The 10934-nt window shown below is 39.2% G+C and overlaps 1 long non-coding RNA gene across 3 annotated transcripts in view; it reads right to left on the reverse strand.

The window, feature by feature from the left end:
- The window catches only part of LOC129526640 (uncharacterized), a 145996-nt gene extending 135673 nt beyond the window's left edge, over positions 1-10323 (reverse strand). For 2 of the 3 annotated variants that reach the window (XR_008671348.2, XR_008671347.2), the window contains exons 1-2: positions 10192-10323; positions 9219-9467 (exon numbers count right to left, since the gene is read on the reverse strand). This is a non-coding gene — a long non-coding RNA (uncharacterized lncRNA). The remainder of the gene's footprint in view (positions 1-9218; positions 9468-10191) is intronic. The other variant, XR_008671346.2, reaches the window with a different exon arrangement.
- Between the last annotated feature and the right edge of the window lie 611 nt (positions 10324-10934).

Genomic DNA, 10934 nt, shown 5'->3' on the forward strand with positions numbered 1-10934 from the left:
CATTTGTGGCTCAAATTATATTTTTACTGGCCAGCACTGCTCTAGATCCCGGACTCTGCCTCCTCCTCTGAAATTGTATGACTCATACACCTGTCTCCATAGTAATTAACTTCCTGGCTGGAATCCCATGATATTCATCCCCTTGATATGACTAATAATCCCTTGGTCTGACAAGCCTTCTAGTCCTGGTCATCCCCATCAGGTTGTTAGTGCTCTGGCAAAATACAAATTTTTTTCTTAGTTTAGGTTTTGCTGTGGTCTGAAAAGGCCCTATAAATAAAAGAACAGAGACCACGGGTCTAGTTCAGACTAAGCCTTTAACCTTTTACATTCTCTGTGACCTTGGCCACGGTATTTTACCTCTCAGTATCTCTTCCTCCAACCTAACCCTGTTATCTGAAAAGTGAGAGGTTTGAACTAGATAATCTTTATGATTCTAGAAATTCCTAACACAAACAATCGTTTATTCTCAATTATTATTTATGCTCATTTACTATCACTCCAGTTAGACTGTAAACTTCTTGAAGGCAGGCATTTTATCTTATAATTCTACCTCTAACTACTTATGCTATGATTGACCTTCAGGGTTCTCAACAATTGTCTTTGATGATGACTTTTGTGCTGAAAAACAAAGCACTTATTCAGCTAATCTAAGCTTTAGAAAAAACTTGAGGTCCTATAAAGAAACAGAAGTACAGACATAATCCACAAGCAGTTGCATTTTGAGGTAAATCATGCCTGCCTCCTTGTGTGTGCACATTTGTTTTTGAAAATTTGACCATCTGACTGTAACCTGAGGAATCTTGGTTAAACATTTCTTTATGCAAAACAAAGAATGTTGAGTAGTTAAATATTTTACCTCTGAGGCTAAAATTGGGTTAGTTTTTGTTTCCTCCCCTCTGAATATTTAAGGTGGAAAACCAAGTGTTAATGTTCAAATGATTTCCAGAGACAAAAATCCCATCATCTATGAAAGTATAGTAGTTACCTTTGGATGGTTAATTAATTCAACAAACATGGATTACACACCTTCTATTGTAACTGAATGAGTCAGCAATCTTTGCTGAGAATCTTCTAAATACAGAGAGCCCTTAGGTAATACAGAGGAAATTGAAGACCAGTCCTTCTTCTCAAGCATCTTACAACCTCGTTGAGGAAAACCGAGCACATAAATTGAAGAGAACTAAATGGATATTTGCACAATACAATAGTAAAGAATGAATATTTGTTGAGCTCCTGCTATATGCAAAGTGCACAGCAGATACTAATAGGAACAAGGCTAACATATGCACTCTCAACCTAAGTTCGGGTGCTAAAGATTCAAAGGGAAATCAGATTAGCTGGATACTGAAAGGGTTAAGGAATTGTTTGAAAAAGTAGGAAGCCAGGAGAAGGCAACCGTGCTGCTGGCAGCAGGGCAGATCTAAGGACCTTCAGGTAGCAGTGCAGTTCCATCCTTTGCCCAGAGAAACTGGAAAAGATAGGAAACCCCAGAAAGGGAGTTCAATCATCTGAAGTCCACTTGTGGCCCTGTGGTTTGAGGACCACCTGTGGAGAATCACTTGGTAATCTTGTTGTAAATGCAGACTTCTCTAGCCTACTCCAGGGCCATCACATCAGAACCTTTGAGGGTGAGCTCCAAAAATCTGCACTTTGAATACACTGCAGGTGATTCTTATGCACACAGAAGTTCCCAAACCACACATTTAATGAGAACAAGGGTATCAGATTGATTCTGACCCAAGCTCGAGGCCTGTCTTTTTTCCTTCTTCTTTTTTTCTTTTGAGACAGGGTCTTACTCTATCACTCAGGCTAGAGTGCAGCAGTGCCATCAGCTCACTGCAGTGTCAACCTCCTGGGCTCAAGTGATCATCCTGCCTCAGCCTCCCAAAATGCTGGGATTACAGGCATGCACCACCATGCCTGGCCAAAACCAGGCCTGTCTTCACAAACTTAATGATCAATTGTCCCCCTCCTTCTGTACAACCTCTCTAAGCTTCAGTGTCCCTATCCACCAAATGGAAAAAATAAATACTACTTACCTATAGTCTCGTTGTGAGGATCAAATGATGAACAATCTAAGATGCTTAGATGTAGTGTGCACTCAATAAGTGCAATAAAAACTATAATAAGCTCAAAAAGAATTCACTAAACAGGTGAACAGGTAAAGGAGATGTGATGACAAAATGAGACAGAAGAAAATTCTGAAAGGGCAGAGTTAGAAGTCCAAGCAGGAGGCTGGTGCTCTCAGATTGTGTTTCCAATGATAACCTCCAGTTACCGACACAGTGTCTATATGCCAGGTTACATTCACATTGACTCAAATGACCCTTAAAGCCACCCTGTGAAGTAGGAATTTAATAGGATGTTAGCTAAAGATTGGCAAGGTTAAGCCTCTTGAGCAAGGCAACCCAGCTAGTAAGACATACAACACACATTAGGGAGTAATTTGTGTTACCATCAAATGGCAAGAATCCAACTGTGAAGCACCCAGCATGCCTTTCTCTGGACAGAGATGAGCCAGGCCAACACCAAGCAAGCTCTGCAATAGAGCCGCACTCTGAGACTAAAGAGTACACAAAGGTATCAGGGCTCAGGAATGTGGGGTCAACAGTAGAGCCGTATTACACAGTCTGCCAAGAACTTTCCTTATCGCCCAAACTATTGTTAGTGCCCATAGAGATGGGGAAATAGCAGACATTTATTTCCTGCCACATTTCTAAAAGTGATGAAATTTAAACCACTGTCCTGTTACTCTTCAGTCATGATTTGCTATTAGTATTAAGTGAAAATGCCATATTTCACCGTATTTTTGATACAGGTGGGTAGGGTTCAAAATCCAAATACAGAAACAAGAGCTCTGAAAGGATCACAGTCTGCCTAGGAAGGAGATTATAATGGACACTTGTGTTGCCTAGCCAGCATCCATTCCCCCATCTTCTGTACTAACACCCTTCTTTCCATTTGGGTACCACTTCCCTCACCTAAGTTCTCCTGGTTTTGGTTCGAACTGGTTCAATCAAGAGCTGATCTGAAAGGTTGCATTGCAATATCAGGAAAGAAAAGGTTTTCTTCTGCTGGGATTGGATTTGTCAGGGAATAGCCAGTTTGGCCAGGCCCACCTCATGGAGGAAGTTGGAAGTTTGCACCGCTGGATCCACACATGCCAAAAGTTCCACCCCTAGACATTTCAGGTCTGTGGGCCAGTGATTTCTTTTCTCTAAGTCTGATTAAATAAGAAGTTTTATAATTTGGGAAAAATAATCCTGACATTGAGAGCTACATGTAACTCAAAGGCTATCAATTTTGTCACCAATTTACACTTAAAGTGAACTGATTGTGTGAATATAGTGCACGGGTAGGAAGAGAATGGTGTGAAAAAAGGAAGATTGGTCCTTAGTCCATGTTCTAGGATAATGATATTGAGGAGAGAAAGAACTCAAGTAAACGAACAAACAAAACAAAATGAAGCTACAAGCAACATGGGTGAGAGGCATCAAAAGAAAGGGAGTGGGGAACATGCAACACCACTCTCTGAAAAATAGAAAAAAAATGAAATATGAAAACAGAAGCTTTGCAAATACATGTGTCCCTGCTCTAAGGTAGCGGGGAGAGAGTGTTAGAAGGGGCCAAATTTGTTTTAAAAGGCAAGGAGACTAGAATGGAATAAGACAAGGACAAAGCATTTCTATGTGGGGCATATTCGGGACAACATTCAGCAGGAGGAGGCATTGAAGTCTAGGATCTTCCCTTAAAATTTAAATTAAGCAGTTAATTTAGTCTGTTGCTTAGTGGACACACTTAGAAAAATCTGTCTGAATTTATCATCAGCAAATATCCTATTTTCACATATAGTAGAGGGGAATTGGGAAAATCACCTGCACAAAATTCATAATGCTAGAATGCATTCATAACCAAGACACCATGCTGACAGACAAAAGCAAAAACAATTTCAGCATATAATTTCATTTAAATACAAAAAAAACTCCCTAAATAATCTCAGGCAAATAAATAAATTCTGTCCTCATAGATGGATTTAATTCCATGTGACTCAGTAGTATTTGCTTTTAACTTTTTTCATGAGCAGCAATTAATAGGATATATAATTCCATGTATCTCTTCAGGTGCCACACAATCAAATAAACATAGATTAAATGGAGGGAAAGCAAGAACCGAAAGCCACTTATGTGGTAATTTGGGGCTGGGCGTGGTGGCTCATGCCTGTAATCTCCGCACTTTGGGAGGCCACGAGGGGAGGATCTCTTGAGTCCAGGAGTTCAAGACTAGCCTGGGCAACATAGTGAGACCCCGACTCTACAAAAAACAAAATTAAAAATTGAAAAAAACAATTTAAAACAGTAATTCGTTCCAACCAGAAATCTGATTCAAGGCCTAACTATAGCTGGATGGCATGAAATGCCTCATTTTGATCTCAAGGACAAGGACTTAATTACAATAGAAAATACAAATGAAAAGATGTTAAAATTTAAGAGACTATATAAACTTAAAGGTCAGATAACTAGGATGAAAATGGAAAAACACATTAATACTGTGGTGAAATTGTATTCTATCCCTTTCAAATACTTCAACTCCAGATACATTTGCTGTTTAAACTTAGGAGTGACTCCAAGATGCAGCAGAAGTTAATGTACCGTAATTCTAAGTAATTGTATTAATTACAACCACATGAAAATTAATAATTGGGCTTCAATATGGAGGCGTCTGATGGCTAAAGTTGGGATAGACTACAAATATTTTCTTCTCTGGTGATTTCTTCTGCTCACTGATTCCTTGCATTTTATTTGCGCAGCTTAGATCCCTGTACACATTGTATTACGGTTGACTGTTTACATTGCCAGATGTGTCCCCAGACTGTCAACTTTTTCAGAGCAAGAACCACTTCTTGCTGATTATCCTACATCTAAGTTTTTTCCACAGGGACTTCCATCTTAGTAGAGTTAAGGGGAGAGACAGGGGCTATCAAAAAGGTTAGTACTGTTCTTCAATAGCAATAATATAAATGCCTTAAAAACTCAGGGGTCATAAAAGTCATATAGTGTTGGGTCCAACTTCTGGCTTCTCCACTCGTTGGCTAAGGTATCTTGGATCAGTCACTTAATTCCTCACACTGTATCGTTCTCTCTGAAATTGGGATAAAGGTGATACCTACACTTAAAAGTTGTTAAAGAGACTTCGCGAGATGAATTTGGAAGCACCCTATATATCACAAAGGGTTTACAATTTAGCATTATGATAATTTACTATTATTCTATCCATAGGATAATGACTAGAGTTTAAGTATATCACTCTTCAGTCTTCCTCTCGGTAAATGCATTTCACTCTAGTACTCTAGTTTATTGTTATTTGGCTTAGTTGCAGTCCTGTGTGAACCAACGAAAAACTACTCCAGGTGTGAAGACGGCTCCTAGGTACTGTATTGCACAGCCCATAACCTGGACACTGATGTTCTAGACAGCTTAATAAAGACAGTCATTTGGTAATACAATTGGAATGTGTTAGTATGATTTTGCTTTGTAAAGTTTCCTCATACTTGACAGAAAAAAAAAAAAAAAAACTGCCCCAAGAAAAAAAGTAAAGGGAGGAGGGAAGCAAAAACCTAATATTTGAGACCCTACTGTGTGCCAGGCCCCCAAGAAAAGAAACAGAATCTAGACCAGCACAACTTTCTCAGCCCAAGGTTTCTCAGCCCAAGGGTCAGTGCCAGAGGCATGGCAGAACCTTCCCAAGGTCAAGGCCAGGTTACAGAAACTGGCCTCTTTTTAATGTTTACATTTAACAAAGCAATGCCTTTAACAAGAAAAAAAATCCAATGCACTATAATGTACTAGCCATAAGATAATTATTTTTAATATCAACTCAAGGGCATCCTGGGCATGTCGTGTGATAATAGGACACACACAGAAAGGTGCGTGATGAATCACTTCTACTTTCCTGGTAACTGTAGTTACAAGCTCACTTGGAGATAAAGTCAAAGGCTTACTTTGTGAGCGTGAGGTTTGATCCTGCAATGCCCAAGCCTCACCCCTGGGATGGGTCTGGTTCAAAGCAGCGCGTTTTGATCTAACACTTTAATGCAGCCATTTGATGTTAAACCACCTTGTAAACATGTAAAATCTCCATGTTTTCAAAAACATGAAAATGATATCCCTTACTAGTGTTGGATTCAGGTCTTGTAGGACCTAAGTTTTATATTTGATTTTTTTAAAAAAAAGGATAAATTTGGTATGAAAGCAAGTATTTATTTAAAATGAGAAAAAAACAACAAATAATTTTTTTAAAGTTGCAAAAGCACAAACATCAACAAAAGAACAGTTTTTTAATGAACTGCCTAGCATACCTCGGAAGAATTTTTTCTACATTTCTTGACTATATTTCTTGATTATCTTCCCTGATAATCCCTTCATATGCCATTGTTTTTGTAAGATCAATCCTTAAAAGAGAAACAAAATTCTCTTTCTTCTAGGATCATTGATCAAAATCTATTTTTGATTACTAATAGTTTAGAAAAGTTGCTCTTAGCATTATAATTTTTATGGGCAATGCATATATTAATAAATTCTTAGGATGTTGTCAAATTTGAGGAAACTTCTATCAGGTTTTTCATATATGAACTGTAAGATTTCAGCACATCTCAAGTTTTCTTTATGCAGGGAAAACCCTTAAATACTCTTTGAATGAACAAAACTGAGTAACTAGTCAATGTACTTCTTTTAAGTTTTATGTTATTGTTGCTGTCAGCATTTTAAGTCAGACATGTAAATATTTTTCTAATACATTCATGTAATTGACATGTTGGGATGAATAAAATATGTAACTTCACAAAGATTGTTTGTAGTACTGCTACATATGTGTGTCCTATAAACATAATAATTCTGATAAATTTCCTCTTGAGAGATTTCCAAAATATCTCTAAATATATTGAATACTTTTTTTTTCTTTGAGATGGATTCTCACTTTGTTGCCCAGGCTGGAGTGCAGTGGCACAATCTTGGCTCACTGCAACCTCTGCCTCCCAGGTTCAAGTGATTCTCCGGCCTCAGCCTCCCTAGTAGGTGGGATTACAGGCATGCACCACCACACCTGGCTAATTTTTTGTATTTTTAGTAGAGACAGGGTTTCATCGTGTTGGCCAGACTGGTCTCAAACTCCTGACCTAAGGCAGTCCACCTGCCTCGGCCTCCCAAAGTGCTGGGATTACAGGTATGAGCCACCGTGACCGGCCTATCAAATACATTTTTAAGTATCTTCCTGGAAGCAGAGAACTTGTTTTGATGAGCACTGAATGATTCTGTTAAAATTGTACATGCCTGATGATTGGAAAAATCTTACACACACTAGCTTCTGGCTTTGTATATTTCAAACCGTATTTCTCCTCCATCACCCACAGACTTCCAGTGCTTGGAGCCATTGCTCGAGCACGGCCCACATGCAAGCTCCGGCTCCACACCTTTGTTTCATAATGTTGGCAAGTCGGAGCAACGGATGGTAGGAGTGGACCTGGGAGTAATTTCTACACCGAAACAGGTGGCTAAATAGCTCTACCTGGATCTGACTGCAAACAGTAGATGCTCTGACCTGAACCTAAATGGATCCTCAACTGAGCTGTCCTGTACCCCACTCTCCAAAACGCCTGTGGCAACCCAGCGCCGCTCCAGAGCAGGTGAGAGTGGAAAGAACAGCCTTCATTAGCTGAAGTTAAAATATTTTATTTTTACACATTTTACAGAAGTAAGGGACTATATGGACATATGACTGGAGCCCTCCTAGGGCTCCTAAAAGGGCCTATGCAAGTGAGAGGCCCTGAAGCTTCTGCGTCAGCAATTCACAATCAATTTGCTTTGGTTCCTGACTTTTATTCCATCCCTAACCACACACTTGATCATGGAGAATGTTCCTGTTTTAAAATCTCACTTCTGGATTATTTGAATATAGAAAGTATGTTATTCTGTATGAATATATTCTAATTTTAAAATCAGAAAAACAGCACAAGCTTTTAAAGTATATTAGAGTTGATTGGGTTAGACTGTAAGGCTGATCACCTGTTTCCCCAAAAACTCCATTTTGAAGGAGTTTAACAATAAATTAGATGCTTAAATATAAAGGGCTACTGAGGAAACTGTTAGAAATTGAACTGTTTTCTGTGAAATCTGGAGAATATGAGATCCTGTTGTGCTGCAAATAGCCTCCTCCTACTACCACCTCCACCTTGCCCAGTGGATAACCTGTAACCACTCAAAGAGGCTCATAGAATCAAGCAGTCAACTTAAAACAGGGGTGTTCATCCTACAGATTTTTCAAATGAAAAAAACAGAATGGGTATCTCCATTAAATGAACACATCTATGTATTAACTAAAAGAAAATGACAGTAACAATGATCATTTCAGACAGAAATCTGAGACACTGAGGTACATGTGATACAAGTGAATTCGCTGAAAACAAGCAGCCTCCTGACTTAGAATGATGGGTGGCTCCGTCTGAGATGTGCAAGTGTGGTAAAAATGTGATTCCTCTTTCCACGTAGTTTGCCAGCCTTTTGAGCCCTCATTTCCATACCCTCCCTCCCCGCACCTTGTCATTGGCCCATCCCTTATTTCATCTCAGCCCTAATCCCTACCCTGGGGAGCATAGTTGGAGATGGGGTGAAGTTCAAAGATGGGATAAATCTGAGTCACAATGTATTCATAATTAAAATAGATACATTTTTAGAGTTTGCTTTTTAGACTATGTCAAACTATTTTCCACCAAAACCAAATGGCCACATCCAAACATCAAAAGCCCTAGTGAATTAACTACATTATGAAGCAAAAATCATAGAAGATTACATAAATATTTTTTAAATTCTTAAGGAATAAATTTATCCCTGTATTGCATAATATTTTCTGGGTGGAACACAATAACACATTTCTATAACTCCATCATGTCTCTTATTGTTCCTTAGCAGCTTATTTTATTTGTCTCAACAGCTATTTTCAATAGAACTGCATTTTAAGGAACTTAAAAAGCATACTCTCTCCTTCCATTCTGATGTCAGATTGTACAATAAAGCAGCCCACTGTGACTATCGGGACGTAAATTTTACCTTTTAGGGAAGAGGAGTATTGAAAAATGCCAGGGGAGCATCTCCTGGTGGGAGAAAGCTAAAGAAATCCCTGTTTGTTCCAAGACAGGTGGCTAGGCATTCATATATCATACATACTTTCTTCGGGGACCCTTTTGCTGAGTCAGCAGAGTGAAATCTGGTGAAATAGATCCACAAATCTCCCACTGGCATCCATTTCCTTCATCTAACCTTTATTGCAAGTAGATGTCTCCAAGACTAGGCATTCATCCATTCTTTCATCCGTCAAAAAATGATGACTTTCTATGTGTTAGGAAACGAAGATATTTCAGTGAACGAAGCAGGCATGGCTGTTGCCTTCATGGAACTAACAGTTGAGCAGGAAAGCTGGAAAATAAACAAAATATTCCTCAAATAACTAATTCATCATAGAAGATTTCCCCCAGTTGTCAGGAGTGCTGAGTTTGACCTTGTGAGGTTGGGGGAGAAAGATGGTTGCCAAGCGCTTCAAATTCGTACCCTTTCACTATGAAACCAGAGGCAAAGCTGTTTCTACTCTAGTCCCCAAAATTGTAAGGCAGGAGGGCCCTTGATAACCCGGAAGGCTTGGATCACCATCCGCACCCCTAAGAGACCTGATCATATGCCCACCCGGTAGGTTGGGGGTCAGGAAAATATGTTCCAGAGGAGTAGAGATGAGGAAATTTGCTGATCAGACCAAAACAAACAAACAAAAACTCTACCCCTATATTCACATATGTATAGGCCATAAGTATCTGTGGCTTATTTTAAAATCAAGCAGAAAGCCAGTGCAATGTTTAAGCAAGGAAGTGATTGATCAGATTTATTTAAATCGCCCTGGCTGCATTGGGGACAATGGCATGGATATAAACTAAGAATAGAGGCAATGAGAACAGTTAGAAGATTATTTCAGACCAGCGAAGATGGTACCTTGGTGATGGCTTTGATGATAAAAACAGAGTCAAGAGCTATTTAGTAGATGAAATATCAACAGGTGGTTGACTATGAAAGGCTAATGAAAAGGGAGAGATCAAGACAGACGGATTTCCAAGTTGAGCGACACATTCAGCAATTCTTAACCTAGCTGTACCTTAAACTCACGTGGAGATCTTCACAACAGAAATTCTGATTTAATTGGTTCAGCAGGTGGTCCAGGAGCAGGTATGTTTCAAAGCCCTCAGATGTTTCAAATGCGTACTCAGGTTAGAGAGTGCCTCTAAATGAGGCAATCGTTCCAAGGTAGATAACACTGGACAGGGAGGAAGTTTCAGAGAAAATGCCATGCATTCCATCCTGTATGGATTTTTTTCAGAGAGGCTTGTAACTCTTCCAAGTGAGATATCAAGTTAAGAGTTGAATTACATATCCGGGTGTTAGAGGAAAGATCTAAATTGAAGACAGGTGAAAGTGATTGACATTCCTATTGTAATAGAAGTCATGGTAGAAGAGGCAATGGCCAAGGAAAAGAGTGTAGTGAGAAAATAAAAGGGCCCTGAAAAACCTCTTATTAAAGATAGAGGATAATGAGTCAGCAAAAGAGACTGTGAAGGAATGTTGGTAAGTTAGAAGGAAACCAGGAAAACAGGCGTTGCCAAAGTCAGTGCAAGAGAATGTTTCACGAAGAGAGTGCATAAGTGGGCTGAAAGCTGTGTTTAATTTTGACAAGTCCTGGAACTCCATCCTTCTCCCAACCGTCTAACCTCTGGGTTGATTTTAGGCTCTCCCCATGATAAGGCTGTACTTTGCCAAAATAACCATTAGCAGAGAATTATGATTTAAAAGTCAAATTGTAGGAAACTCCAAAGCCCATTTTTTGAAGATTTGGAAAATAAT

Source organism: Gorilla gorilla, chromosome 15, assembly GCF_029281585.2.
Source record: "Gorilla gorilla gorilla isolate KB3781 chromosome 15, NHGRI_mGorGor1-v2.1_pri, whole genome shotgun sequence".
Lineage (NCBI taxonomy): Eukaryota > Metazoa > Chordata > Mammalia > Primates > Hominidae > Gorilla > Gorilla gorilla.